At 42.3% G+C, this 27,109-nt stretch overlaps 1 protein-coding gene across 8 annotated transcripts in view; it reads right to left on the minus strand.

Moving 5' to 3' along the window:
- LOC311511910 (leucine-rich repeat and fibronectin type III domain-containing protein 1-like protein) overlaps positions 1–27,109 on the minus strand; it is a 258,493-nt gene that overhangs the window by 159,051 nt on the left and 72,333 nt on the right. For 2 of the 8 annotated variants that reach the window (XM_084612847.1, XM_084612844.1), the window contains exon 2: positions 23,398–23,452. The exons of the other annotated variants lie outside the window; for them this stretch is intronic. The gene's annotated coding sequence lies outside the window, so the exon portion shown is untranslated. The remainder of the gene's footprint in view (positions 1–23,397; positions 23,453–27,109) is intronic. 8 annotated transcript variants of the gene reach the window in all.

Raw genomic sequence — 27,109 nt, forward strand, 5'->3', positions numbered from 1 at the left:
GGGCCAGTGTGGGGTTGATACACCCAGTCACAGATGGCCACAGAACATTTTGTTGCTGTTAACTCATTAAAAGCTTAAAATGGAAATCTCTTTTTCTATCCCATTTACATGACACTTCAGATCTGCAGTCAGGGCGCCATGTATCACGCATGTCACCGAACTATTCATCAGTCCAAGGTTACATTTGAAAGGAATGTTTCTAGCCCTTCTGGTTTTGGAAAAAAAAGAGGATGAGCCCAAGTCTGCAAGCAACATGGAACAATGGCTCTGAGTTGGGACATGTCACACCTTTCACGTCATGGGGTGTTCAGTTTGTCTTTTGAAGTTTCAGTATCAACACCAACATGAATTGTCTTACTGTTGACTATTTTAACAGAAACATCCAGTTGATGTGGTTACTCCAGAATCTTAAACAACCTCCTCCTGTGCCATCTTAAGTATGAAAAGCCCCCATGTGCCTCCTACTCCACCCCATGACTTCTGTGATAGTTATTCACTGTCTATAAAAAAAGGTCTTTGGCATACAGACAACTGAAAATGTGGAAACAGTTCCGTTTCCTAGTGACAAAAATGATCTCCTCTCTTTCTCTCCTGACTTCCACCTCCCATAACCTCATGATTTCTCTACGCCAGCAAGCCCTTGCATTTACTATCCACCCCTGCAGGCTCCACTGAACTTGAACCTGACTGCACAATTTCCTTGCCCCCCCACCGGCTAAGTCATTGCAGCTCACTCAATGGCTTTGAGATGTCATGAAGGGCTTCTGCCAATTAAGCAATGGAATAAATTTCACTTATTACATGGAAGGGGAAAAAGAAGTAAATTAAGAGCGGTTGTGGCTAACAACCCAAGGGGCATACAGAATGCTATCCCACCTCCCCTGTAAAAACCTGTCTTCTTGTCAGAGGGCTCTGTACATGCCCACGTGAGGGCAGGATATGAGTCTTGTTACTTATCTACCATTTTAATTCCTCCAGTTTCCTTTTCCCTATAATGGAGTTCTCTGTTTTAAAACAGAGATTTAATTAACCTGATCATCCCCGCCTTTAAGAACACTACAGCTGACACACAGGCCCACAGAATCAAGAAGATTCTGAGCTGAGGATAGCATAATCTTAAACTGTAGGTACAGAAGTCTGCAGTACCTCAATACTGGGCAATATTATACCCCCTCTGCAGTATGTTTTCAAACTGTAGTATATTTTTTATATTTTGTCATCAACAGGAAATGAACAGTCTCACTGGACGATAACATGATGCCATTGTAATAAATCATACACAGGAATGCTCTTCAGGGAACTTCAGATCACTTTAAAACGGTCTGTTTGAAATTTCCCAGCAAAACGGAACCACGTGAAATCTGAGTACCGTTTCCGAGGCTCAGTCCCTTTTGAAGTCTGAAGTTCTTTGGCTTCCCTAGGTAGGAAGTTAAATTGTAATGGGTGGGCTAAGAAACGACAAGTTGGGAATGGCAGAATAGTCATAATATTTTAAGCTTGACATCGCGGGTAGAGATGAGACCCAGTTTGGGAGAAGGAGGAAGTGAGAAACTCCTAGAAAAAGACAAAAAAGTAGAGTGTAGTGAGTAGGAATAGATTTATTTGAGCATAAGCTTTTGTGGGTAAAAGAAAGCACACTCTGAAGAAGTTTGGTTTTACCCATGAAAGCTTATGCTCAAATAAATCTGCTAGTCTTTAAGGTGCCACCAGACTCCTTGTTGTTTTTGTGGCTACAGACTAACACGGCTACCCCCTTATACTTGAGTAGGAATAGTGCAAAAACCCTTAAATTGTCTGAGTCCTTTAGGCCAGGGGTTCTCTACCTTTCTCTTTCTGAGACCCTCCACAACATGCTATAAAAGCTCCAGGGCCAGCAGGGAAGGGGGGACTCAGGGCTCTGGGCCGGGGGGCTCAGGCATGGGTGCAGTTTGATTTCTATTGGGAGGAGGCAGGAGCCAGCGGGAGTGCCACCTCCCCACAAAGTTGCAGCCAGTATAGAGAGCTAGGCCTTGCATACATAAGCAAAGTCTGAGTGAGCCCTCCCCTGATATCTAGTGATGAGCTGTGGAAGAGGATCTCAGGTGCTGATTTCGTTTGCATGGGCACACTCACCCTGCCTAGGTGCTCAGCATGATGGGATTGCTTGCCCAAATGATCACTTTTGACTGGTGTTGGATCCCCAGTCTCCTTGTTATTGAGGCAGGAGTAATAAAGGGATATCTTTGTTGTGTGAATCAAGGGCAGCAGAACTGTTCTTGGCATAGTCCAATAAAGGAATTCACCCTCAACTAAATGGCACTCGCTAGGCAGGGAACATGGGTTCCAAAGCCCAGTGAGTTGAGAGAAGATGGGGACAGGTACCTGTACTTGGTGGTGTGGGCCCTGCTTAAGGGTCATAGACACCATTTGACCCTGTTTCTCTTCACTGTGTAATACGTGAACTAATTTAGACTCAATTTTAAGTCTTGTTACACATGGCAGAGTTAAAATTACTGATGCCTAGGTCTAAGCGTTAGACCTGGCTTGGGAGAGTGTCCCCGATGCAAGAGACTGCCCAGTGTGCACCAGCTGTGAGGCTCCCCCACTGAGAGTTGTGTTCAGTGGTGGGCCCTGAAGACATCTGGGTAACCAGCCAGCAGGGGGGCTCGCGGAAAGGATTAGAGCAGAGGCCGGTGGAGAGGTGCAGTGAGCAGCCAGCAGGATGGCTGGTGGAGAGGTGTGACGAGTGGACAGCAGGGCGGCTGGTAGAGAGGGGTAGCGATTGAGTGCCTGAGCAGTGGACCGACTAAGGTGCCTCTTTACCTCTACCCAGTGTGGGATGTGAACTCTGTAGATGCACCTCTGAACTCTGGGTCTGCACTGACCAAGGACAGCAACTGTGAGTGGGGTGCAGAGAAGGGACAGGCATGTTGAAGGGACTTTTGGGTTGCAGGGACCTGAGGGGAAAAGAACACTGCCCAACTTACTTGTGTGTGGGTCTTCACAAACGGTTTATAAACATAAACCATGAGCAGGTGTTTCCCCAAATTAATGCAGTTACTTCCCTCCTTTTATTAAATTTTTTTGCTACATTCAGAGTCTGTGCTAGCGAGAGGGGAAGTATTGCCTCTTAGAGACGCACAGAGATGGTGTGTAATTATCCCAGGTCCCTAGGTTGGGGCTTGAGCTGGTTTTGTGTTGTATTGTTGAAAAGAAACCCCTAGATACAGAACGCGGCCCTTGTTGCTGCCCGCTCTGACTGGCAAAAGGGTTACACATGTATATTCAGTAAACAGTTATTTGGACCCCAGTGAGCTGGCATGGTTCCTTCATGTGATGGTAGTTGTGTAAACAGCAAAAGACACCACATGGGAAAAGTTGTTTTGTTTTGTTATTTTTAAAGTACAGGTCCCAGAGTATCACTAAGGGATCCTACTAACCACAAGGACTTTGGGTTTTCAAAGGAAAAGGTCACATTCCTAAAATTCTGCACGTGACATGCAGATTTCTTCCTAAATTTGAAACAATTAATTAGATCCTTGAAATCTTGAGGTGTTCAATCTCCATTACTACTGACCGCCCACCCAGCCTTCTGTCCTAGCCTACAGGTTCCATGGAATTTAAAAACTCAGCATTCTGGTTGCTGTAGACTTGCAGCAAAGGTTTTGTCAGTCTGTTTTCCATTGTTACATGGTTTCTATGCCCTAGATGTCACATTGTGACAATCCCAAACCCCTTTCCTATCTATTTGGAATTAGCGCAATAATACAATGGAGTTAAAATGTAACAATTTAAATTTCCACTTTCTGTTTAAGAGCCAGTAAAAGTTTTTATCACAAGACACAGGATAAGACTGAGTTTATGAGGAAGGCTATTTTTATGGTTGAAGTGCTGGATTGGGATTAAGGACATCTGGTTTGTGTTCCTGGCTGTGCTGCAGACCTTGCATGTGGACTGTGAGCAAGTCATTTCACACTCCTCTGAATTTCACCCTCTGAAAACTGGGCACAATACTGACCCCTCTCACACTGATGGCTGAGAGATTAATTCATTAACTCACTAAAACGCCTGATACTTCAGACAAGCACTTTACAAACACTTCTTGCCCACGTGCTTTAGTACCTACCAATACTAAAGATTCTTGGTGCAGTGCTGACCAAAAATCACCAGCTGAACTGAACTATAATTCTTTAATAACAAATCCACTAGAAACTTTAGTTGGATAATTTACCCCTTGCCCTTCAAATTACCGTTTCGCTACCAAAAAGGAAAAGCGAAAAAACCTACCAACAAAAAACCCCTAAGCAAATTCCACAACATTTAATTTATCACTTCCTGAGACTTAAATCTGTGCCTTCGTAGCAGCAAGGCCAATGTGTTAATCAGCTCTGCCACCTTGCTCCAGCGTTGCAATGGTTTACAGGCATGCTACTGAATCCCACCTAGATTCCATCTGCTAACACCTTCCGTTAATTGCCAAAAAAGCTGCAGTTCAAAAGCCATGTTCATTCAGTAATTTCAGGCCCCCAGAGCCCAGGATAAACCACTTCAGCATCCTGGTTTGATGAGAGCCAGCTCATTAAACATACTGGAGATGTGTGGTGCGCAGCACTTTCTAACCTGCTTAGTTAGTTTTAAAACCAACAAACAAGGAAGAAAGGGGGGAAAAACCACCAGGCCAGCTTCAAGAAAATGGTTTTAATCCCTGACAAGCGGAGCCCTCGGTGATTGTTACAAATTAAACCCCAGTGGTTTTTTTGGGGTAAAAAAACAAAACCTAACACCTGTTTCTAGATAAATTCTAACCCTGGCAGAGGAGCTAGCACAAGGTCAGTATAACAAGAGACAGGTTTCTGCCATGTTAGTCTGTATTCGCAAAAAGAAAAGGTGTACTTGTGGCACCTTAGAGACTAACCAATTTATTTGAGCATAAGGGTGAAGTGAGCTGTAGCTCACGAAAGCTCATGCTCAAATAAATTGGTTAGTCTCTAAGGTGCCACAAGTACTCCTTTTCTTATAACAAGTGAGTCTCAGTTAAGTCCCTATCAGTAAATGGGACTTAAGTGGTGCCCAGACCCTGTGCTAATTTCTCTGACTGAGCCAAATTTCACACTCTGTGCACTCTGGTGGGACTACTTGGGGTGTCCTCCTACTCTCTATGGGCACATCTACACTGAAAAACAACCACAAACCAACCACGCGACAGAGAGTCTTAATGCTACATTGTTAAAAACAGCAGAGTAAATGTTCTCGCTCAGGCTCTGAGACCAACCCCCCTCCTCCTTCCCTCCAGGTTTCAGAGCCTGAGCACAAACCTGCTAATTTTAGCCCTGCAGTGGGAGCATGAGTCTGTAGACTCCAGTCTTTATTTTTTTTAATTTATTTATTTTTGGCAGTGCAGACATACGCTAACAACTCATAGGCTGGACAATGTCCTGCCTTCAAATGCTTCTTCAAAACCCACTTGTCACACCTGGCTTTCTACTGCTGACCTCCAATCCTGTGCTACCTGCTCCTGTCATCTCGCCCCACTTCATTCTCAGCTCAAAAGACATTACAGCTTGTAAGATTCATTTGTAATAGGAGATAAAAGGTGTAAAGATGATGGGAGTTAACACTCATCCCTCTCTTTGCTGGCCCCTCCCATCCATAATCTTCATTCTGTTTGTCTTGTGTTGGTTGTGCTCTCATAGGGGCTGTGATTCTCTCTCTCTGTAAAGAGCCCTGCAAAGTTATGGTGCTGTATACTGAATAATAAATAACAAGAAAAACAAAATCTATTCCTATGAGCTGCTACTGAGTAATCATTAATTATAATAATCTGAGGAACCATCAAAAGAAAGTAACCTTTCTTGATATACCATTGGCTCTTTCACAGTGACACTACAAACCTGTATTTGAGACTGAGTCATTGAGTCTCATTCTCCTCTTTCTTACACCCGTGTAAATCAGGAATAACTGACGAAAATGGAGTTACAGCTCCATAAAACTGATGTGAGGGGAGAATCAGGTCCAGGGTTTCCACCACAGACCTGAGCTGGGGGTATAACACCCTGGGAACTGGAAATTGCAACTGACAGACACACATGGTATATAATTAGATCACTGATCTTTAAAGTGAAATAACAGCCTCTGGTATTTCAAAACAGCCGTGATCTTTATATTAGGGCTTGTCTACACTGGCAATTTACAGCGCTGCAACTTTCTCGCTTGGGGTGTGAAAAAAAAACAAACCAAACCCTCGTGGAAGTAGTTTTTTTTTTTTTTTTTTTTTAGAGCGCTGGGAGAGCTCTCTCCCAGAGCTCTGCCGCAACTACACAACCCATATTAAAGCGCTGCCGCATTTTAATGTTGCCAGTGTTAGACTAGCCCTTAGCTTGAGTCCCACAGAGAGAAGATATTTCTATCTTCTTTTCTTGCAACAGAGTTTGTGGGAAAGGGACTTGCACTCTTTACTTAGACTCTCAGGGGAGCAGGATTAAACCCATTTTTCTGTTCCCATTGTCTTATTTCAAATACTTTCAGGTTTAATTTTGCTATAAATCATTCCACAGTTCCTTACCATCCTCCCTTGTTTTGACTACCAAATAATGTTGCCATCTTAATCATAGAATCATAGAATATCAGGGTTGGAAGGGACCTCAGGAGGTCATCTAGTCCAACCCCTTGCTCAAAGCAGGACCAACCCCCAACTAATGATAATCCCCAATTAAAGACCCATCATCCAACTTACTTCTACAATATTTTGAATAATTCTTAAATGGAGTAACCCTTGAAAATGATATTGACATATACTGAATGATCTTCCTTCCTCCCCAGGGCTGAGTTCACAGGACTGACAAGAAAAGTTAAGTACAAAAATCTATTTTCTGCAGCACTTAATGCTGCTCCAGCTGAAATGCAGAGACCCAAATGTTTAGAAATATTTAGTAGCTATTGAGTTAAAATGCTGAAAGAGCCCATGTTCCACCACCAAGAGCTGAGACTGTCTGTTACCCAGGAGTTGGGATTCTCTATAGATCGATGAAGCACTTAGAGGAGAGGAAAATGATCAGGAACAGTCAGCATGGATTCACCAAGGGCAAGTCATGCTTGACTAATCTAACTGCCTTCTATGACGAGATAACTGGCTCTGTGGATGAAGGGAAAGCAGTGGATGTATTGTATCTTGACTTTAGCAAAGCTTTTGACACGGTCTCCCAAAGTATTTTTGCCAGCAAGTTAAAGAAGTATGGGCTGGATGAATGGACTATAAGGTGGATAGAAAGCTGGCTAGATTGTCAGGCTCAACGGGTAGTGATCAGTGGCTCCATGTCTAGTTGCCAGCCGGTATCAAGTGGAGTGCCCCAAGGGTCGGTCCTGGGGCCGGTTTTGTTCAATATCTTCATAGATGATCTGGAGGATGGTGTGGATTGCACCCTCAGCAAGTTTGCGGATGACACTAAACTGGAAAGAGAGGTAAATACGCTGAGGGTAGGGATAGGATACAGAGGTACCTAGACAAATTAGAGGATTGGGCCAAAAGAAATCCGATGAAGTTCAACAAGGACAAGTGCAGAGTCCTGCACTCAGGATGGAAGAATCCAATGCACTGCCACAGACTAGGGACCAAATGGCTCGGCAACAGCTCTGCAGAAAAGGATCTAGGGGTTACAGTGGACGAGAAGCTGGATATGAGTCAACAGTGTGCCCTTGTTGCCAAGAAGGCCAATGGCATTTTGGGATGTATAAGTAGGGGCATTGCCAGCAGATCGAGGGACGTGATTGTTTCCCTCTATTCGACATTGGTGAGGCCTCATCTGGAGTACTGTGTCCAGTTTTGGGCCCCACACTACAAGAAGAATGTGGAAAAATTGGAAAGAGTCCAGCGGAGGGTAACAAAAACGATTAGGGGACTGGAACACATGAGTTATGAGGAGAGGCTGAGGGAACTGGGGATGTTTAGTCTACGGAAGAGAAGAATGAGGGGGGATTTGATAGCTGCTTTCAACTACCTGAAAGGGGGTTCCAAAGAGGATGGCTCTAGACTGTTCTCAGTGGTAGCAGATGACAGAACAAGGAGTAATGGTCTCAAGTTGCAGTGGGGGAGATTTAGGTTGGATATTAGGAAAAACTCTGTCACTAGGAGGGTGGTGAAACACTGGAACGCGTTACCTAGGGAGGTGGTGGAATCTTCTTCCTTAGAAGTTTTTAAGGTCAGGCTTGACAAAGCCCTGGCTGGGATGATTTAATTGGGGATCGGTCCTGCTTTGAGTAGGGGGTTGGACTAGATGACCTCCTGAGGTCCCTTCCAATCCTGATATTCTATGATTCTATGATGCTTTACGGCATGTGGTTTGGTCCTTACCATGGCTGAGTTGACTGGCAGTGGAAGTAAAACTATAGCAGAAACAATGGGGGGAAAAAAATTAGTGGGCTTTTGTCATATGTTAAGAAAATGTGTTTTTCTGTCAAATGATACACTGAATAAGTTCCATTCAGCCTCTATGAAAGGAAAAGTTGGAAGTGTTCTAAGTGAACAACGTCTGAGGTTTGTAATATCAGTGCGCACTACAAGGTTCTGCCACACAGATGCTGAATGGAGTGTGTATCTTGTGGCTGATATGGTAATTACCTTATTGCAAGAATGGTGAGATTCCTTTTCCCTAAAAACCCTAACATGAGAGAGTACAGAGTCACTGCAAAAGTTGATGTATGTATCAGAGACATATAATTAATTCACTCTTACAGGGAAATTACTGTAATGTTCCGGCTGAGATTCTGTGAGCTCCACAAAGTTTTTGACAACTGGTGTGACAAAAAATAAGTTTTGCTGCAGCTTCTGGATAAAGATTCACAAAATATCTCTGTAGTTCTACAGATGCCCAAACCAGAATCCCTAACCCTATGTGACGGGCGTGGGAGCCAGCTGAGGTCATTCAATCAGGATGAACTGCAAACAGAACAGGGCAACCAAACCCCAAACGCTGGTGGATATTTCAATACTTAGATTTACCCAGCCAGCCCAAAACAGCTTCTATAGCACCTCCCTGGTTACTCAGATGTCCAATTAATGCAGTTCCCTTAAAGTACCCAGCCTCAGGCCTCCATCCAGACACACGGCAAACATAGGATGATAAATTCTGAAAATCTTATTTCATCATATAAAAGAAAAGGCTCTCCTGACCCCAAAGGACCAAGCCCCCAACCCAGGTCAAATAATAACTTAGATCTTACCCCAAATACACGCTTGTAGTCAATTCTTATTAACTAAACTAACATTTATTAAAAAAGGAGAGAGAGAGCACGTGTTAGTTAAAAGATCAATATACATACAGACTTGAATTCAATTCTTCAGGTTCAGATACATAGCAGAGATGAGCTTGTAGTTGCCAAAAGTCCTTTTAGAAATAGTCCATAGGTTATAGTCCAATGTCCATATTCAGGGTGACTCCAGTCAGTGACTGGGGATCTCAATCCTTATGGCTTAAGGTTTCCCCCTCTTGAAACCCAAAGCAGATCTGAGATGAAGAAGGATCGTGTCCCAAGGTTTTTATACATTTCCAGCAGCCTTTTGGCCTGAGAAAATAATAGGCTTAACTTTCCTTCTTTCAAGCATCATGGCAATTAGCACAGGATAATTTATCTATTCAACAGTTCAGATACAGGTTATCACAACCTTCAAAGAGACATAGACAATAAAACTATTTCACTCAAGTATCTTCCTAAATGTTAGGTTTCAGAGTAGCAGCCGTGTTAGTCTGTATTCGCAAAAGGAAAAGGAGTACTTGTGGCACCTTAGAGACTAACAAATTTATTTGAGCATAAGCTTTCGTGAGCTACAGCTCACTTCATTGGATGCATCTGATGAAGTGAGCGGTCGGTCACAAAAGCTTATGCCCAAATAAATTTGTTAGTCTCTAAGGTGCCACAAGTACTCTTTCTTTTTCCTAAATGTTAATATTCCTTTTTGATCTTTGAACCAAAGCTGTAGCAATAGACAAGACTTGTTTGCTTACATCAGAAGACCTGAACAAACATCTACTCTTCTATCTCTAACAATGCAGACTTGCATTTCAAAGCTCTATTCATTTACATCTCTTCTTAACCAGTCTTTAAAGTTTGGCCATGGGTCAGGTCAGTCTGTGAGTTAATTAACTCTTTCTGGCCCTGTCACCTTTCAATGAGATATTTTATTACACTCATAAAGTCACACCCTATTGAGAGGATTTAAAAAAAAACCCAAAACCCTCTTCAACTGACAGTAAGGAAAGCCAAATGTTTCTGGTGATAAATGAGGTCATGAGAGTTAGAGCAAAAAATCCTGAATCTGAAGTTCATAGTGGGATTATGTCATGGAAAAATTACATAGTGCCGAAGATATTCGTCCTGCCACGATGCCCTCTTAAATTTACAAAATACTGCTTTGCTCTTCCATAGTGTCTTTTTATCTGAAGCTCTCTAATCACTAAAAAAGGGCAGTGGAGGGAGGAAACACAAACAGATCCAAACAGGGGACTGCAGAACATAGTGTTTTGCTTCTACATCTGCTTTATAAGTAACACAGTTATTTAAGGATTCAGAGTAGCAGCCGTGTTAGTCTGTATTCGCAAAAAGAAAAGGAGTACTGTGCATCCGATGAAGTGAGCTGTAGCTCATGAAAGCCTAGGCTCAAATAAATTGGTTAGTCTCTAAGGGGCCACTAGTACTCCTTTTCTTTTTACAATTATTTAAATATAAGAAGAGAAGTCAGAAATCAAAGACAAAGACTGTCTCCTTGCTAGAGTGTAATAATGTGGAATAATCTCAAGTGCTGCTGCTTTTCTACTGCAGTACTCCTACAATGCTGCTATATTAATCTATTGATCCTTCCCTCTTCTACTGGGTGCAGGAATAAGAACAGTGACTTGCTTGTTCTTTGCAATCTGGGCCACATTATTCCTGTGCGCCGTCAAGAACACTATCCCCGATAATGTCACGGCTAACCTGGTGGCTGAACTTTGTGACTTTGTCACAAAGACTTTGTGACTTTGTGACAATGTATACCTTCAGATCAGCGGCACTGCTATGGGTACCCGCATGGCCCCACAGTATGCCAACATTTTTATGGCTGATTTAGAACAACGCTTCCTCAGCTCTCGTCCCCTAAAGCCCCTACTCTACTTGCGCTATATTGATGACATCTTCATCATCTGGACCCATGGAAAAGAAGCCCTTGAGGAATTCCACCATGATTTCAACAATTTCCATCCCACCACCAACCTCAGCCTGGTCCAGTCCACACAAGAGATCCACTTCCTGGACACTACAGTGCTAATAAACAATGGTCACATAAACACCACCCTATACCGGAAACCTACTGACCGCTATTCCTACCTGCATGCCTCCAGCTTTCACCCTGACCACACCACACGATCCATCATCTACAGCCAAGCTCTGCGATACAACCGCATTTGCTCCAACCCCTCAGACAGAGACAAACACCTACAAGATCTCTGTCAAGCTTTCTTACAACTACAATACCCACCTGCAGAAGTAAAGAAACAGATTGATAGAGCCAGAAGAGTTCCCAGAAGTTACCTACTACAGGACAGGCCTAACAAAGAAAATAACAGAACGCCACTAGCCGTCACCTTCAGCCCCCAACTAAAACCCCTCCAACGCATTATTAAGGATCTACAACCTATCCTAAAGGATGACCCAGCACTCTCACAAATCTTGGGAGACAGGCCAGTCCTTGCCTACAGACAGCCCCGCAACCTGAAGCAAATACTCACCAACAACCACACACCACACAACAGAACCACTAACCCAGGAACTTATCCTTGCAACAAAGCCCGTTGCCAACTGTGTCCACATATCTATTCAGGGGACACCATCACAGGGCCTAATAACATCAGCCACACTATCAGAGGCTCGTTCACCTGCACATCCACCAATGTGATATATGCCATCATGTGCCAGCAATGCCCCTCTGCCATATACATTGGTCAAACTGGACAGTCTCTACGTAAAAGAATAAATGGACACAAATCAGATGTCAAGAATTATAACATTCATAAACCAGTCGGAGAACACTTCAATCTCTCTGGTCACGCAATCACAGACATGAAGGTCGCTATCTTAAAACAAAAAAACTTCAAATCCAGACTCCAGCGAGAAACTGCTGAATTGGAATTCATTTGCAAATTGGATACTATTAATTTAGGCTTAAATAGAGACTGGGAGTGGCTAAGTCATTATGCAAGGTAGCCTGTGTCCTCTTGTTTTTTCCTACGCCCCCCCAGGTGTTCTGGTTTAACTTGGATTTAAACTTGGAGAGTGGTCAGTTTGGATGAGCTATTACCAGCAGGAGAGTGAGTTTGTGTGTGTATGGGGGTGGGGGGGATGTGAGAAAACCTGGATTTGTGCAGGAAATAGCCCAACTTGATTGTCATGCACATTGTGTAAAGAATTGTCACTTTGGATGGGCTATAACCAGCAGGAGATTGAATTTGGGGGGGGGGGGGGTGGAGGGTGAGAAAACCTGGATTTGTGCTGGAAATGGCCCACCTGATGATCACTTTAGATAAGCTATTACCAGCAGGACAGTGGGGTGGGAGGAGGTATTGTTTCATATTCTCTGTGTATATATAAAGTCTGCTGCAGTTTCCACGGTATGCATCTGATGAAGTGAGCTGTAGCTCACGAAAGCTTATGCTCAAATAAAGTGGTTAGTCTCTAAGGTGCCACAAGTCCTCCTTTTCTTTTTGCGATTACAGACTAACACGGCTGTTACTCTGAAACCTGTCATTATTCCTGTTACAACTTAATTTAAGTCAACAGAGTTACACAAGAGACTAATTTGGCCTGTTATGTATATTTTCAACTCCTATAGTGACACACACTGGCTATGTAACTACCAAAAAAAGGTTTCAGGGTAGCAGCCATGTTAGTCTGTATTCGCAAAAAGAAAAGGAGTACTTGTTAGTCTCTAAGGTGCTACAAGTACTCCTTTTCTTTTTACCAAAAAAAGGTGTGTTCTTAACTCAAGTTAAAACAGCAGTGAAGACATGTCAAATGGATTTTTAACTTGGGTTAGCAGTTCAAGTTAAAAGCAGAGTTGCATCTCTTCATTTCTATTTTAACTCAAGTTAGCTAACCTCAGTCCAGAACACACCCTTTGTTTGCAATGAAGACATACCCTTTGATGAAGTTAACAGTAGCCAAAGCAACTGCTGGCTCACAATGGGTGCATGGAGTAATGATAATATTAAACAGTTGGTGAAAATCATCCCTATGCAAAACATCAGCTCAAGGGTGAATCTCACACTTATAGCACTTTAGCTCAAAGCTCTGCAAAAGCATTTAATTAAAGTTAATTCACTGCCAACACCTTGATCAGTAAGAAGCTGACTTTGTGTTCTAGTTTCAAAGTGAAAATGGTCAAAGCCTTATGGAAGATGTATATGGGTTAAGATGTTACTCTGGAATAAAGCTGGAATACATTTAGGGAAAATTTTTCTTCTTCTCTGCAACCATTAGTGGTGCTGAATAAAATTGCCTGAGATGTCTGCAAGATGAAAAGTAAGAGATATCCTTTTTCTTCTTTGTATCTATTTATGTGGGACAGCAAGATTCTGGGGGAAAGTTACAGATAGTATTAATACTTCTACAATTTCATTATGTTGCAGCCTGCAGGTTTATTTATTGGGAATGTGTGACCAGAATTCTTTTTTGCAGCATGGAATGTAAAATCTTCTAGATCAGTCCTGCAAAAATTGTATCTAAATAAATTGGACAGATGTCTTTAAGTCTATTAGTGTCCAGGTGCTTAGGAAATCTCTGCTTATTATAGTCTACCATATCTTAGAGAAACCTGCTTGCATAGCAAGGGAGTAAAATTTGTTCTGCTGGAAACAGAAGAGCTTTCAACTCACTTTAAAAAGGCTTCAAAATATTGTTCCTATAAGAACAGCCACGCTGGGGCAGACCAATGGTCCATTTATGCCAGTATTCTGTCCTATCCAACAGTGGCTGGTGACAGGATCCTAATTACTATCAAGTGATCCATTCCTTGTTCACCTGTCCCAGATTCTAGCAGTCAGGGTTTAAGGACTCTTCTCCATTGCCTTCCTGCCCAAGAAGTGAGACTGCTGAAAGTACCTGAAGAGACAAAGGAACTGAGCTGAGGGAAAGGCAAGAGCTAAGTCCAGACTAAGACAGGAGTCTAGTCTGTAAAGAGAAATACCTGGAACTCTAAGCTACAGAAACTCAGCAACTTGCCTAAAACAACATTTATTTCTTGAAACCAGGCCCTTTAAGATCTTAAGCTTAGTATGCGTGTTTTGTTTTATTTGCTTGGTAATCTGACAATATTGTTTTGGGTGTACTTTCCAGAGGATAGCTGCGCTTGAGTGTCGGGTGATTTCCTAGCTGGGTCTTCTCATAGAGAGCTGTTAGCAGACTCTGTGTGATTCTACAGCTGGTGCATCCCTACCTGTGTGTATGCTGTCAGAGAGCCTAATTCAGCAAAACAGGGAGAGGGAGCCCTGGCTAGTTGAGCAGGGAGGCTCAGTGAAATCCCAATACAACAGGTGGCATCCCAAAAGGGGGGTCCAACCTGTCACAAACCTATCCTCCATGAATTCACCTAATACTTTTTTGAAACCAGTTATACTTTTGGTCTTCACAACATCCCCTGGCAATGAGTTCCATAGGTTGATTGTGCATTGACTGCCTTCTACTCCATGCCAGGAGGAATTCTTGGCTCCTCTATTTGTTCCCTGACAACACACATACATGCTCTTACTGATGGTCTCAGATTTGTACCGGTTGCTATTATTGTTTCAGTTATCTTTAAAAGGATGCAAACAGCAAATGCTTAAATCCTTAAATATTTAGGACCAGCAAATGAGTCCAGTGATAACAGAACTGGCAGAGAGCTAGCAAGATCTTCTTTTGCATACCTTAAGTGTAGAGAAGTAGCGCAAGGTCTATTATGTAACTCTAAAGCTCATTTAAGAGGGCCTTAAGACTTTTTGGTCTCCCTCTGTAGAGGGGCAAATTCAATCCTTTGAACATCGGTGGCAACCTGGAATGGTGTTTTTAAGATGCTCCTGTTCCTAACTGAGATAAAATGGGTTAATTATTCACCTTGGCCACCTTGCAAATGAAGCCCGTGTTTCTTCTATGTGATTTCTCAGACAGAATCACATTCAACAGACAGATTACCAAACAAGCTATTGCTGTACCAAGTACAAGAACAGAATGCGGCTCTTCATATGTTTATTTTCATTGCACTGCACTTATTTCCATTCTCAAAAATCAAGTTGTGGTAGAATGGACAATTCTGGGATTATCAAAAGCATGTTTGTGTGGGTTTTTTTTTTTAAACTGCAGAGAGATTATGTACTTAATAAATACTTTGCTCTGTTAGTGTTGCCCTATTGCAGACATTTCCTTCTAGTAAACTATCATTCTGGGGCTGTTGGTCCATTTTTATCTATTCAAGGCACTGTACACAAGCAGCATAATAATACAGGCTGTAGAAATTCAGTCAGTAACATGGGTCTGTCACAAATAAACAAAAGACACCCCAGTGATGTCAAATTCTACTTTACTTTGAAGCCCACCTCTGCAAGGTACTTAAACTTGTGCCTAATTTTAAGCAGTCAGTTTTTCCACTGAAGTTAATAGAACTACCCAGGTATTAATTAGGAATGTGCTTAAGTATCTTAGTGAATCCAGAGCCCCAAAAAGGTCAGAAGATGGCAGCAGGACAGCCCTGAGGTGCCATGGATTAGCATGCTCTCCCTGCCACCTCTGGAGATTTGAGTCCAAATCCAATCTTGGATCAGAGGTGAAAATGAATTGAGCACTCCTTACCTAGAACCTGGTGTGCACATCAGAGTCACTGCATTACTTGTAAAAAAGGGTTCTCTGCTAAAGAGAAGCTCAGAGTGCACATGATGATGATGATCCATTAACAGAGCTGTGTGTTGGTGTAAGAACAAAACAGGAAGGAGTTCAGAAATCAAATAGCCATTATGTGAAAAGTACTTGTTGCCTAGAAGCCATGGTGATCACAGGAAAACTGCAGAAGAAGAGACAAGCATGACGACACATAGGGAAGGAGAGTTTTTAGACATCTTTTTTCCTCCACCACGCATTCATAGTTTTGCGTTTCCCTTTTCAAGTGTAAGCTCTTTGGAACAGGGACTCGGTATCTCTGTCTGTAGAACACCCAAATACATTTTGGATGTTACTGTACTATAAATAACAATCTTACTGCTGAGCTTTAAAATTTTTTTTTAAATTTTATCTCTGCTTACATTTTATTGTTTGTATAATGAAGACACTGGAATGCTGAAACAATCCAACTGTCAAGACAGAAGAATTAGATGCTTATTTTATGAATTAGAGGCCCTTTTAGTTACATCTGGTATATGCTCATTATGCTTCCAGTACACTAAAACAGCATTATCTGAGCCTATCTGCATTTTACGCAGATTTGAGCACATCAGGGTGCTGCTGTATTTTATTCAGTAGACTAGAGTGAGTTTGCTCTCCCCCCCACCCCCCATCCTTTTTTTTTTTAAACAACTATAGTAATGAGAAAATGGTAAATACATCTGGGGCAAAGTAATTAGGGTATAGCGTCTTTAATGAGGTTTTACAAGGTTTGTTAATCAACTTGCAGAGGTAAAACATCTTTATTTGCCCAGTGACAAAGTTTTTGTCTGTCTGTCTGAATAAAAACATTCTTTCACAGCTGCCCAGACACCTCAGCCTATGTTATGGCTATTCACTAGCATTTTCTGAACAGCAGCTAGGTCAGTCTATTCTGATTCATGCATATCCATAGTAATAGCACATACCAAATTAGAGACAGATTGCTGAGAATTTAAAATAGATGCATTTGAACAATAATTGGTTATAATTATATTTTTATAACATGGGTCATTTTCATTAAAAAAGTAGCCAACATGGTTATTAAACAAAGCTCTACAATCAGTGTCAAGAGGATCAGCATGGACCAATGCAGCATGCATGGAATTAAGTCAGGCACCGATGAATTCTAATCCACTGACTCACACTGTGGCCTGGGGCAAGCCACCACATCTCAGTTCCCCAACCATTAAATGGAGACAGCAGTAATGGATACCTCCCTAACAGGAAGGCTGTGAAGAAAAATTAATACATGTTTTTGTGAAGCGCTTTGAAGACGTAAAGCACTGTATAAATGCCAAGTATTATTTATCAGCCTCTCTCTCACTCAGAGTTCTGCCCCTGCAAATCCCATCTGTATTAGGCTTTGCAAAGGAAATTAAAATAATCAAGAGGTTTTATTAGTTATATAAATAAAAAAAATAATGAAAGATGAGAAAGGGCTGCTATGCAATGAGGATGGGGTAGAGATTAAAGATAACCTAGGTATGGCCCCAAAACTAAATGAATATTTTACCTCAGTTTTCAATTAGGATGATGATATAGAACCTGGGCATGAAGGCGGATGGAAATGAGTCTACAGAAATGGAAGCCACCACATCCAAGATGGAAGCAAAATTTAAAGAGCTTAATGTGCTCAAATTGGGGAGACTGGATAATTCCATCCCAGAATACTGAAAGAACTGGCACATGAGATTGCTGAAGTAGCAAGGATTTCAATTTGGGAGTAATACCATATGACTGAAGAATCACTATGTTTAAGTGAGGGGGAAAAAATGATCTATGAAATTATAGACACATTAGCTGGACCTCAGTAGTATGCAAACGTTTAGAACAATTCTGAAGGAAATAATAATTCAATTTATGGAGGTAACTGGAAAAGGGGATGTGATGCAACATGGATTTACCAAAAGCAGATTATGCCAGACTAACCACATAACTGATTTTTTTAGATAAGTGAAATGCAATAGATTTAATATATTTGGACTTCAGGAACACGTCTGATACGGTACCAAATGAGACATTATTGGTTGAAGAGATTTGCCTGTTTATCGTAGCAAAATAAATGCCGAGGGGAATATGATTGCTCTCTATAAATACACAAGGGGGTAAACATAAGGGAGGGTGAAGAGCCATTTAACCTAAATTAAAATGTTGGCACAAGACCAAACTGGTCATGAATAAATTCAGTCTGGAAATCAGAAGAACGTTTTTAACCATCTGAGGAGTGAAGTTATGAACCGCGTCCCAAAGGGAGTTGTGAGGGCAAACAACTGAAATAATTTTAAGGTAAGAATTTGATACATTTATGAGTGGGATTATATGACAGAGTTGTCTGCGGTGATGGGGGACTAGACTCAGCAGTGCTGGGGAGTCCCTTCCTGTTCATATCTTATGTTCGTAAAAATCTCGTGCTTCAGCTGTCACCTGAAAGGATCAGGAAGGGAATTTTTCACCCTTTGATTTGTTTTTGTTCTGAAGCATCATAGATGGCCATGGCTGGAGATGGGTCATTAGATGGGATGTGCCAATGCTCTGAGGGGGTATTGAGAATTCCCTTTTTCAGGTGCTTGACTGGTGGGTCTTGTTCATGTGCTCAGTTTCTAATGGAGATACCGCAGTTTGGGTTATGAAAGAATTTTCCTGCAGGTCAGACTGGAAGGGAGCTTGTGGGTTTTTCAACTTCCTCCACAGCATGGAGTGCAGATCACTGGTTAGGATCTGGACATCTCGCTGAATCAGTTCCCTGCCACTGCAGAGGCCTCGGGCATGGGTGCATCTCTGCTCTCTGCCTGTGTCACATGATAGTTTGGTCTCCAGAAAGTTGTAGTACTTTGGTCTAACTCTGGTTGTGGGGCTTGGTGTATAGCATGAGTGGCATGTGATCTACAGGCGGTCAGAGTGGATGATCTGGTGGTTCCTTCTGGCTTTAACTTTTATATCTTTAGGAAATCTGAATTTGAACAGCATTGTGTAGGATGGTCAGAATACCTTTCCAGTTAGCGAGCTGGTTTTTCTTGGAGTCGTTCTCCACAGTTTTGTACTGATTTAACTACATCTGTTTAGAGACAGATATAGTTAACATAAGTGCAACTGCCTAGATGGACACAGTTATACCCGAATAAGACTGCTTATAGCTGTACACCAGATTTAAGTACCTAGGACTGCAGCGGTGCCTAGCCCTCTGCACAAGGAAGAATTTCATCCACTAAGTAACAACTTATTCCGTGACTAGTCCCATTGAAACCAATAGACTTACTCCTGGAATAAAATTCTGATTATAAGAGAGACAGAATCGGGCTCTTATTAACTAGGGCCTTTGACTCCTACGTCACTGAGGGACAGAGTCATAAAGGTACTCAGGCGCTGGGATGGGGAGCATTGCAATACCAACATTTTAGGGGCCTAGGAAGTCACAGAAGACAACTGATTCACAAAGCCTGCGTTAGGTGCCTAGGGTTCCTATACAATGAAGGGGGAGAGAGAGAAGCACCTTAGCCTGCAATTCACAAAAGTCAGCATACTACACCAGGAGCTGCCTAAAGCCAGTTAACAGGGGATGCCGACAACTGGGTGTGTCCCACATCCCACCCCCTCATGGAGATAGGCACCTAAATCCAGGGTGCAAAGAGGCTCCTACATCTGCTAGCAACTCACGGATGGGAACTGCTCTCCCGAAGGCAGGTAGCTTAGGCATCTAAGCCACTACTTGTGAAAAGAGTGAAGTGCCTCCCCAACTTCATGCAACGCAGCTGGAGGAGGAGGAGGTAGTCCCACTGCCCACCTTGTAACCTTTAGCCCCGTGGTTGGAGCACTCCCCTGGGATGTGGGAGACTCAGAGTGAATTCCCTCTCTGCCTGAGGCGAAGAGAGGATTGAACGGGGGGGGGGGTCTTCCACCTCCCAGGAGAGTGCTCTGACCACGGAGCTATGGAAAATTTGGAGGTAGCACTCCCTCTCTCCTGTGGAAACTGTACCAGTTTGGAGCAGGGGAGCAGGACCTGGGGTTCCCCCTCCTTGGTGGGTGCCCTAACCAGCAGTTGACAGAATAATTTTCAGTCTCTCTCTCTCACTCGCTCTGACCCAATGACTAAGTATCCACAGTGCAACAACTTCAAATACTTAAAGAGCAGTGGGGTGGGAGGGGAGAGAGAAAAGAGTTAGAGAGTCTCCTCCAGCCAGATTTTGAATGGCACTGTCCTGAATATGCCGATGGGAATGGGCTCCACATGTAAGTGAAGCCAACTAACACCTATCTACCCCCAGTTCATGAACTGCTCTGGGGCCTGTAACAGGGTTTATTCCTTCACGCTCTCACTTCCCTGGTCCTTCTCGCATGAACAGAGAGCAACAATACCCAAAGTCCGAAGGTGCAAACAATTTGATGTTTATGGGGTGAACTTCCAGCAAGCTTAAATACAAGTTCCTTTTTCCTTATTTTCGAATCCCAATTTACTTCCTGTTTGCCCCAATTGATATAGTAATATTCTCAGCTATACCTTAACCAATCATTTTACTGAAATGTACCTAACCAATCCTAACATATTCTAACAGAATTCTCTAACCAATTATATCCCACTACCCTAATTAACTTACACTTAGCAAACAATTAGAGAACCAGACAGATTAACAATAGAAAAGTGGGGGCCATAAAGATAAAATATACAGAAATGAGGGTTTCAAAACCACAACTACTGAGAAGTGATTTCTTGTCAGACAGGATGCTATCAAACTAAGCTGTCTTTAACCATCTTTATCTGGTGGTGGTAGGAATACGATCCTGTCCTGATAATGCCTAACAGCCCAATAGCACCTTATTTCAATGTGACTAGTTTAGGATGCGAGGATGTGACCATACACGTCTCAGCTTATGGGCTGCCTCTGCTGCTTAGCCAAAGACCTTAGCTTAAGAACTGGGCCTCAGACTGACACAGTGAGAGAAGGTCCTTACACAGGCACACAGTAATTTTGATTCTCTCTTTTATACCTCTATAACTAGCTAAATGACAAACATAGACCTACATTTTTAAACTATAGGCCTTTACAGACAGGCCTGAATATCTATATCCTAACAGGACTTAGGCGGGCGATAGGATAGGATAGGATAGGATAGGATAGGATAGGATAGGAGGCAGCTGTACAGAGGCTCAGAAGCAGAAACTTACACACCTGGGAAACTTTTACCCCGCAGTTAGGTACTGAGTTAGTTTAGGAGCCTACAGGATTAGGCAGGAGTTATGCGGAGCACCATGAAGCCTAAAACTTAGCTAGGCACCTAAATCTGCAATTTAGGTACCTAAGTATCTTAGTGAGTGGGAGGCCTTACATGGTTTTAAAAATGTTACCCTAGCCCAATAAATAGCATCCACTGACTCTAGAAGAAAGCACCGTATTGTCCAAAAAGCTCTTTTAAGAATGCAGAGGTTTTAAACACCTTCCAGACTCCACAGCAGTAACTGACTGGGTCAAGAAAGTCTACTCAGAAACTAAACAGGAGGGTCATTTTAAAACTGAGAGTTTGAGGGGATTGGTCACTCATCGTTTATCTCAGAGTAACAAGTCTGTTCTACCTGCCTAAAATAGCATGATAGGGTTCATCGCAGAGAAGTTATAAAGCCAGCTGCTGTGGAAATGCCTGAACACGGCTGATACCCTTTAGGGCTGGAACATCCTACTCTCTGATAAGTCCTAAAACAGTGAGTAGGAATTATACTCCAGGATAAAACAAGGTTATTCACCAAGATTCTTCACATCTGTCACCCTTATTTCAGTGCTTTTATACAGGGCCTGATTTGCAGAATTACCGAGCAGCAGGAGTCCAACCGAAGACAGCAGGAACTGCAGGGGAGCTCAGAAGCCTCTGAAAATCAGGCCCCCGGTCACTTAAGATCGGCAAATTTAGGAGTGTTTGAGAGAGCAGATTGAGCATGGGTCTAGAGATCAAGAACCTCCGTTTGAAAATATTTAGGGGGTCCACAAATGAAAGACTGCTCTAAATCAAGACTGGATGCCTTTTGGGAAGAGATGCGTTAATCAAACACAAGCTATTGGGAAGCCAGGGGGCTTCAGTCCTGGGTGGCAGGGCTCAGGTTACAGGCCCCCCGCCTGGGACTGAAGCCCTTGGGCCTTGCCCACCCACCCACCCCCAGGGCTGTGGGGGTTCGCGCCTTGGCCCCCCCCGCCCAGGCTGCGGGGCTCCGGCCTTGGTTCTCCCTCCTGGGGTCATGTAGCAAATTTTTGTTAGAAGGTTTCAGAGTAACAGCCGTGTTAGTCTGTATTCGCAAAAAGAAAAGGAGTACTTGTGGCACCTTAGAGACTAACCAATTTATTTGAGCATAAGCTTTCGTGAGCTACAGCTCACTTCATTGGATGCATACTGTGGAAAATACAGAAGATGTTTTTATACACACAAACCAAGAAAAAATGATGAAGTGAGCTGTAACTCATGAAAGCTTATGCTCAAATAAATTGGTTAGTCTCTAAGGTGCCACAAGTACTCCTTTTCTTTTTGTTGTTAGAAGGGGGTTGCCGCGCAATGAAGTTTCAGAACCCCTGATCTAACAGTACATTCAGGCCTTACACTATCAGCCTAGGACTTAAGTGAAGCCTGGATTTCACCTCAGGTTTCTAACTACAGATTTTTTGTTGACGCTCTTAATTTTCTTTTCTTTTCTTTTTTTTTTAAATCAACTGCTGGGATTTTTAAGAGTTTAGCTAGCACCACACTGCCAAAGAAGAAGGGGCCAATGCCAGAAAAATGTTGGCAGTCACAGTAAAGTGGCACAGAACATGCTACGTGTGTCATGGGAAAGAAGGGCAGCCCAGAGCCATGCTGTGTAATCTGCTTGGCTGAATATGCTGCAGTTCTTGAAGCACCAATGGAGTTTTCCTTGCAACAGCATCAGCGGCTGCTAAGGCTCTTGTGTTTAAAAATGGATGCCTTTGCGCCATGATGTAACATTAAGTGAAAAACTACAAACTGTGAATAACCGATATGACCTGTTACAAGCTCAAATTGACAGCACAAAGCCCTTTCCTTGTTTAGGAGAATCCACTAGGAAACTTGTGAGTGTTTTTAAAAAATATATTCAAAGCAGAAACCTCAACAGCGCCCTGAAAAGTCCTGCAAATGCATTAAATGCAATCGACAGACCCAGCCATGCTAAAATGCAGATTATAATCTACACATGTAAAAATGCAGATTCTTGTTGTATTTGTTTGATTAAGGTGCAGAACTGGAATTCACAAGATTCAGGTTCAACTCCCTACTCCAGTTTTGGCTCATTTTAAGGAGCACTCTGGAGTACAATGGCAACATTTACATGCGCAACTAAATTGCCCCCACTTTAGCTGCTAGAACTTTACCCTGTGACGTTACAGTGCATGCTCCTGCACTTTAGCAGTCACATAAAGGGAACTCAGCAGGAAAGAGAGAAAATTATAAAGCAGTCTTTAGAAGAAAGATTTGACTTAAGGGCTACTACACATAGTTTTGATAGAGCCAACTCACTGTGTTTTTCTTCCTTGCTCTTTTCCTTCTTTTATTTCCTTGAAGTTCATAATCCCTAGACAATGGGAAGTTATAAAAGACATGCAGTGAGAATGTGGATGTGATAAACTATTGGTTTAGGAACAAAAAGACTGATGTGAAGGCAGCTTGTGACTATAATGTAAAGTCCTTTATAGTGTTACCACCACACATTTCCATGCTGCAAGATAATCAGAACGGACTTAAAGGTGCAGAAATAACACAGCGGCAACAATTTGTGAGCAGCAACCAGTGCCTTCAATGGTGACTTTCTCCTCATATCAGTAGAAGTGTAGAGAATTCTCAGGTTTACACTAAATAATACAGAACACTTGATTAGAGTAGAGTGAACTGCAAGATGCAAAACTAAAGGTAATGACATGCAAAGCTGCTTGGCTGTGCAGTCAGATTGACTCCTAAGCAATGCATCAAGAAATTATCCAAGGCACTTCATGTTTTGAGCCTTGCTCATTCAGGGTTTGCACCCCCACAGAACTAGTTTTTGCATACTTCATATGAAAAATGTAGTGTTTTCTAAGTCACACTAAATCCATGCTTTCCAAACAGGATTTCTAGCCGCCCACTGACAAGTTTCTAGCTGCCCACAACAGTTTCCTAAGAGGTGATAAATGGAGAGATAATGAGGAGCTGTAAGTCCAACAGGAGCTACAATACAGAAGGTAGGGAGAACTGGACTTTAAAAAGTGAAGTTACATCTATTCATGCATTCGAAACTTGAAATATTTTTCAAGAAGTGGGAGGCCTTCTTTGAGGATTCCCCTCCACAAAAATGCCCGAGGCCATTGCTCAATGTACTCAGCAAAGGCTGGAAACAGCTGAAAGTGGGCAACTGAAAAGGCAGAAAATGAACCTGATATAGGGCTCAAAACAAGTTAGGCACCACTCCCCTGCCTGCCCCAAGAATCCTCTGTGGGATGTACAGTAGAACCCTATTTTACAAACTAACCAGGGACTGAGGAGCTCACAAAGTTGAATGTATCAAAATTACAGTAGGTATGGTGTGTAAATTCAAGCATGGTGCATGCCTCACTTTCTACTTGTCCTTCAAACCACTGCAAAAAGTGACTTACAATTCATTGTAGGCACTGAAATGTGAAGGGATGTCAACTTGTTCTTCATTGGTATCACTTTTGTTTTGATTTTTTCCCCCCCTCTGGGAAAAATGGTTCATAAAATTAGTCATTCAGAAGATAGTTGCTTGTAAAAAAAAAAAAAATCAAGATTCTATTATGCTATCATGTGACTTACACAATTAGTGCTCTGGCATCACAATTCCCAAAGATGTCAATGGAGTTGCATCAAGGACAAAACTAGCCCTCACTTGCAATTTTAGCTCAGAAATGCAGTCTGCAGAACCCTGCTTAGTGGCATCTACTGGAAGCACGAGTATCTGGATTAGACCTGGTCAAAAATTTTCTCTTGAAACAGTTTTTGACAGAAAATTGGGGTTTCAGAGAAGCAAAACTGTGAAAAGTGACTGCTTTCGGGGGAAAGTTTTGAGTTTTTGTTGAAAACCTAAACTTTTTTTTTTTTAAACCCAAAACACCTTTAAATTTTCTGCAGAAACACTCCCTCCATGCATTGCAGGTTCCTACGAGGAGTGGCAGTCTGCATGACAGGTATCACCAGGGAACTGTGTTTAAATAAAAGCTATTTTCAGAGTTGATATTTTCAAGCAGAACTTCACTGCAGACTCTTTAAACATTACATATTTTATTTAAATATTTAAAACAACTTCATTTGATTGTTAATTAACGAAGCTGAATGGAAAATAGTTTGCAATGGGGCTTCTTCCAATACAGGCTATGTCACAAATGATTTGACAGCTCTAACCAAGAGGAACCACTAGGAAAGGCTCAGAAATGCTACTTAAAATGTAATTGCTATTTTTCTTGTCTGTCAGCAATGTGGGGAAGGAGTGAGTACTATTTTTGTGCTGTAAAGTGTTTAACATTTTGGGGTGTTCAAATAATAATACACAACATGATTATTAGCCAGACTGTGATCCAAACTAAGTCCCCTTTGTTCCATTTCAACAGTGCAATGAGAGACCTACAAGGAGAGCTGAATGTTCCCCCTGGCATGAAGGCGCGTGCTGGTAGAGATCTCTGGCTGCTGTAAAGCTATATAGGCCAGCTGTACACCCAGGTCTTCCCAGTCCACCAGGGTATGAGGCATGGGAAGGTGAGGACATAGCCAGAATAAGCAGTTCCCCAGCCACAGTAAGGGAATGACATAACTGGCTAATTGATAGGTCTGAAAATGTAGTTGTAAATGGGAAACTGTCATGGGCATGTTTCCAATGAGGTCCTGTAGGGATCAGTTATTGGCCCTATGTTATTTAAGAGTTTTATCAATGACCTGGAAGAAAACATAAAATCATCACTGAAAGTTTGCAGATGACACAAAAATTGGGGATTGATAAATAATGAACAGGACAAGGTCACTGAATCAGAGTGATCTGGATTGCCTGGACCCAAGCAAACAACATGTGTTTTAATTCAGCTAAATGTAAATCTATACATCTAGGAACAAAGAAAGCATACAAAGGCCAAGATTGCAGGATGGGAGACTCTATCCTGGGAATTAGTGACTCTGAAAAATATTTGGGGGTTGTGATGGATAATCAGTTGAACATGAGCTCCCAATGTGACACTGTGGCCAAAAGAGCTAATGCAAATCTGGGATGAATAAAAGGGGATTTTGAGTAGGAGTAGAGAGGTTATTTTACCTCTGTATTCGGCACTGGTGTGACCACTGCTGGAATACTGTGTCCAGTTCTGATGCCCATAATTCAAGAAGGATGTTGATAAATCAGCAAGACCAGATTATATTCACCCAAGAGTTCTGAAGGAACTCAAATATGAAACTGCAGAACTATTAACTATGGTATGTAACCTTGATGCTGAAAAGAGAGAAGGAAGGAAAAAGAAAAAACTTTCTCCCAGCAGGCAGCTGGCCCACCAGAAAGTACCTACTGCAGGCGGATCTGTGATTCCAAGACCAGACGTCCGAGTCATCTCAGAATCCATATGTAAATCCATGGTAGAGATCATCCCTGAATCGAGGGACCGCCAATGATGATGATGCTTTGTAACCTATCGCTTAAAACAGCCTCTGTACCAGATGACTGGCGGATAGCTACTGTAACGCCAATTTTTAAAAAAGGCTCCAGAGGCGATCCTGGCAACTAGAGGTTGGTAAGCCTAACTTCAGTATTATGCAAATTGGTTGAAACTATAGTAAAGAATTATCAGACACTCAGAGGAGCACAATATGCTGGGGAAGAGTCAACACGGCTTTTGTAAAGGGAAATCATGTCTCACCAAGCTATTAGAATCCTTTCTCGGAGTCAACAATCATGTAGACAAGGGTGATCCAATAGATATAGTGTACCTGGACTTTCAGAAAGCCTTTGACAAGGTCCCTCACCAAAGGCTCTTAAGCAAAGTAAGCAGCCATGGGATAAGAGCGAAGGTCCTCTCATAGATCAGTAACTGGTTAAAAGACAGGAAACAAAGAGTAAGAATAAATGGTCAGTTTTCAGAATGGAGAGAGGTAAATACTGTGTTCCCCCAAGTTCTGTACTGGGACCTGTTCTGTTCAACATATTCATAAATGATCTGGAAAAGGAGGTGAACAGTGAGGTGGCAAAATTAGCAGATGATATAAA

This window comes from Lepidochelys olivacea (genome assembly GCF_965140295.1).
Source record: "Lepidochelys olivacea isolate rLepOli2 genome assembly, chromosome: 23".
NCBI lineage: Eukaryota > Metazoa > Chordata > Testudines > Cheloniidae > Lepidochelys > Lepidochelys olivacea.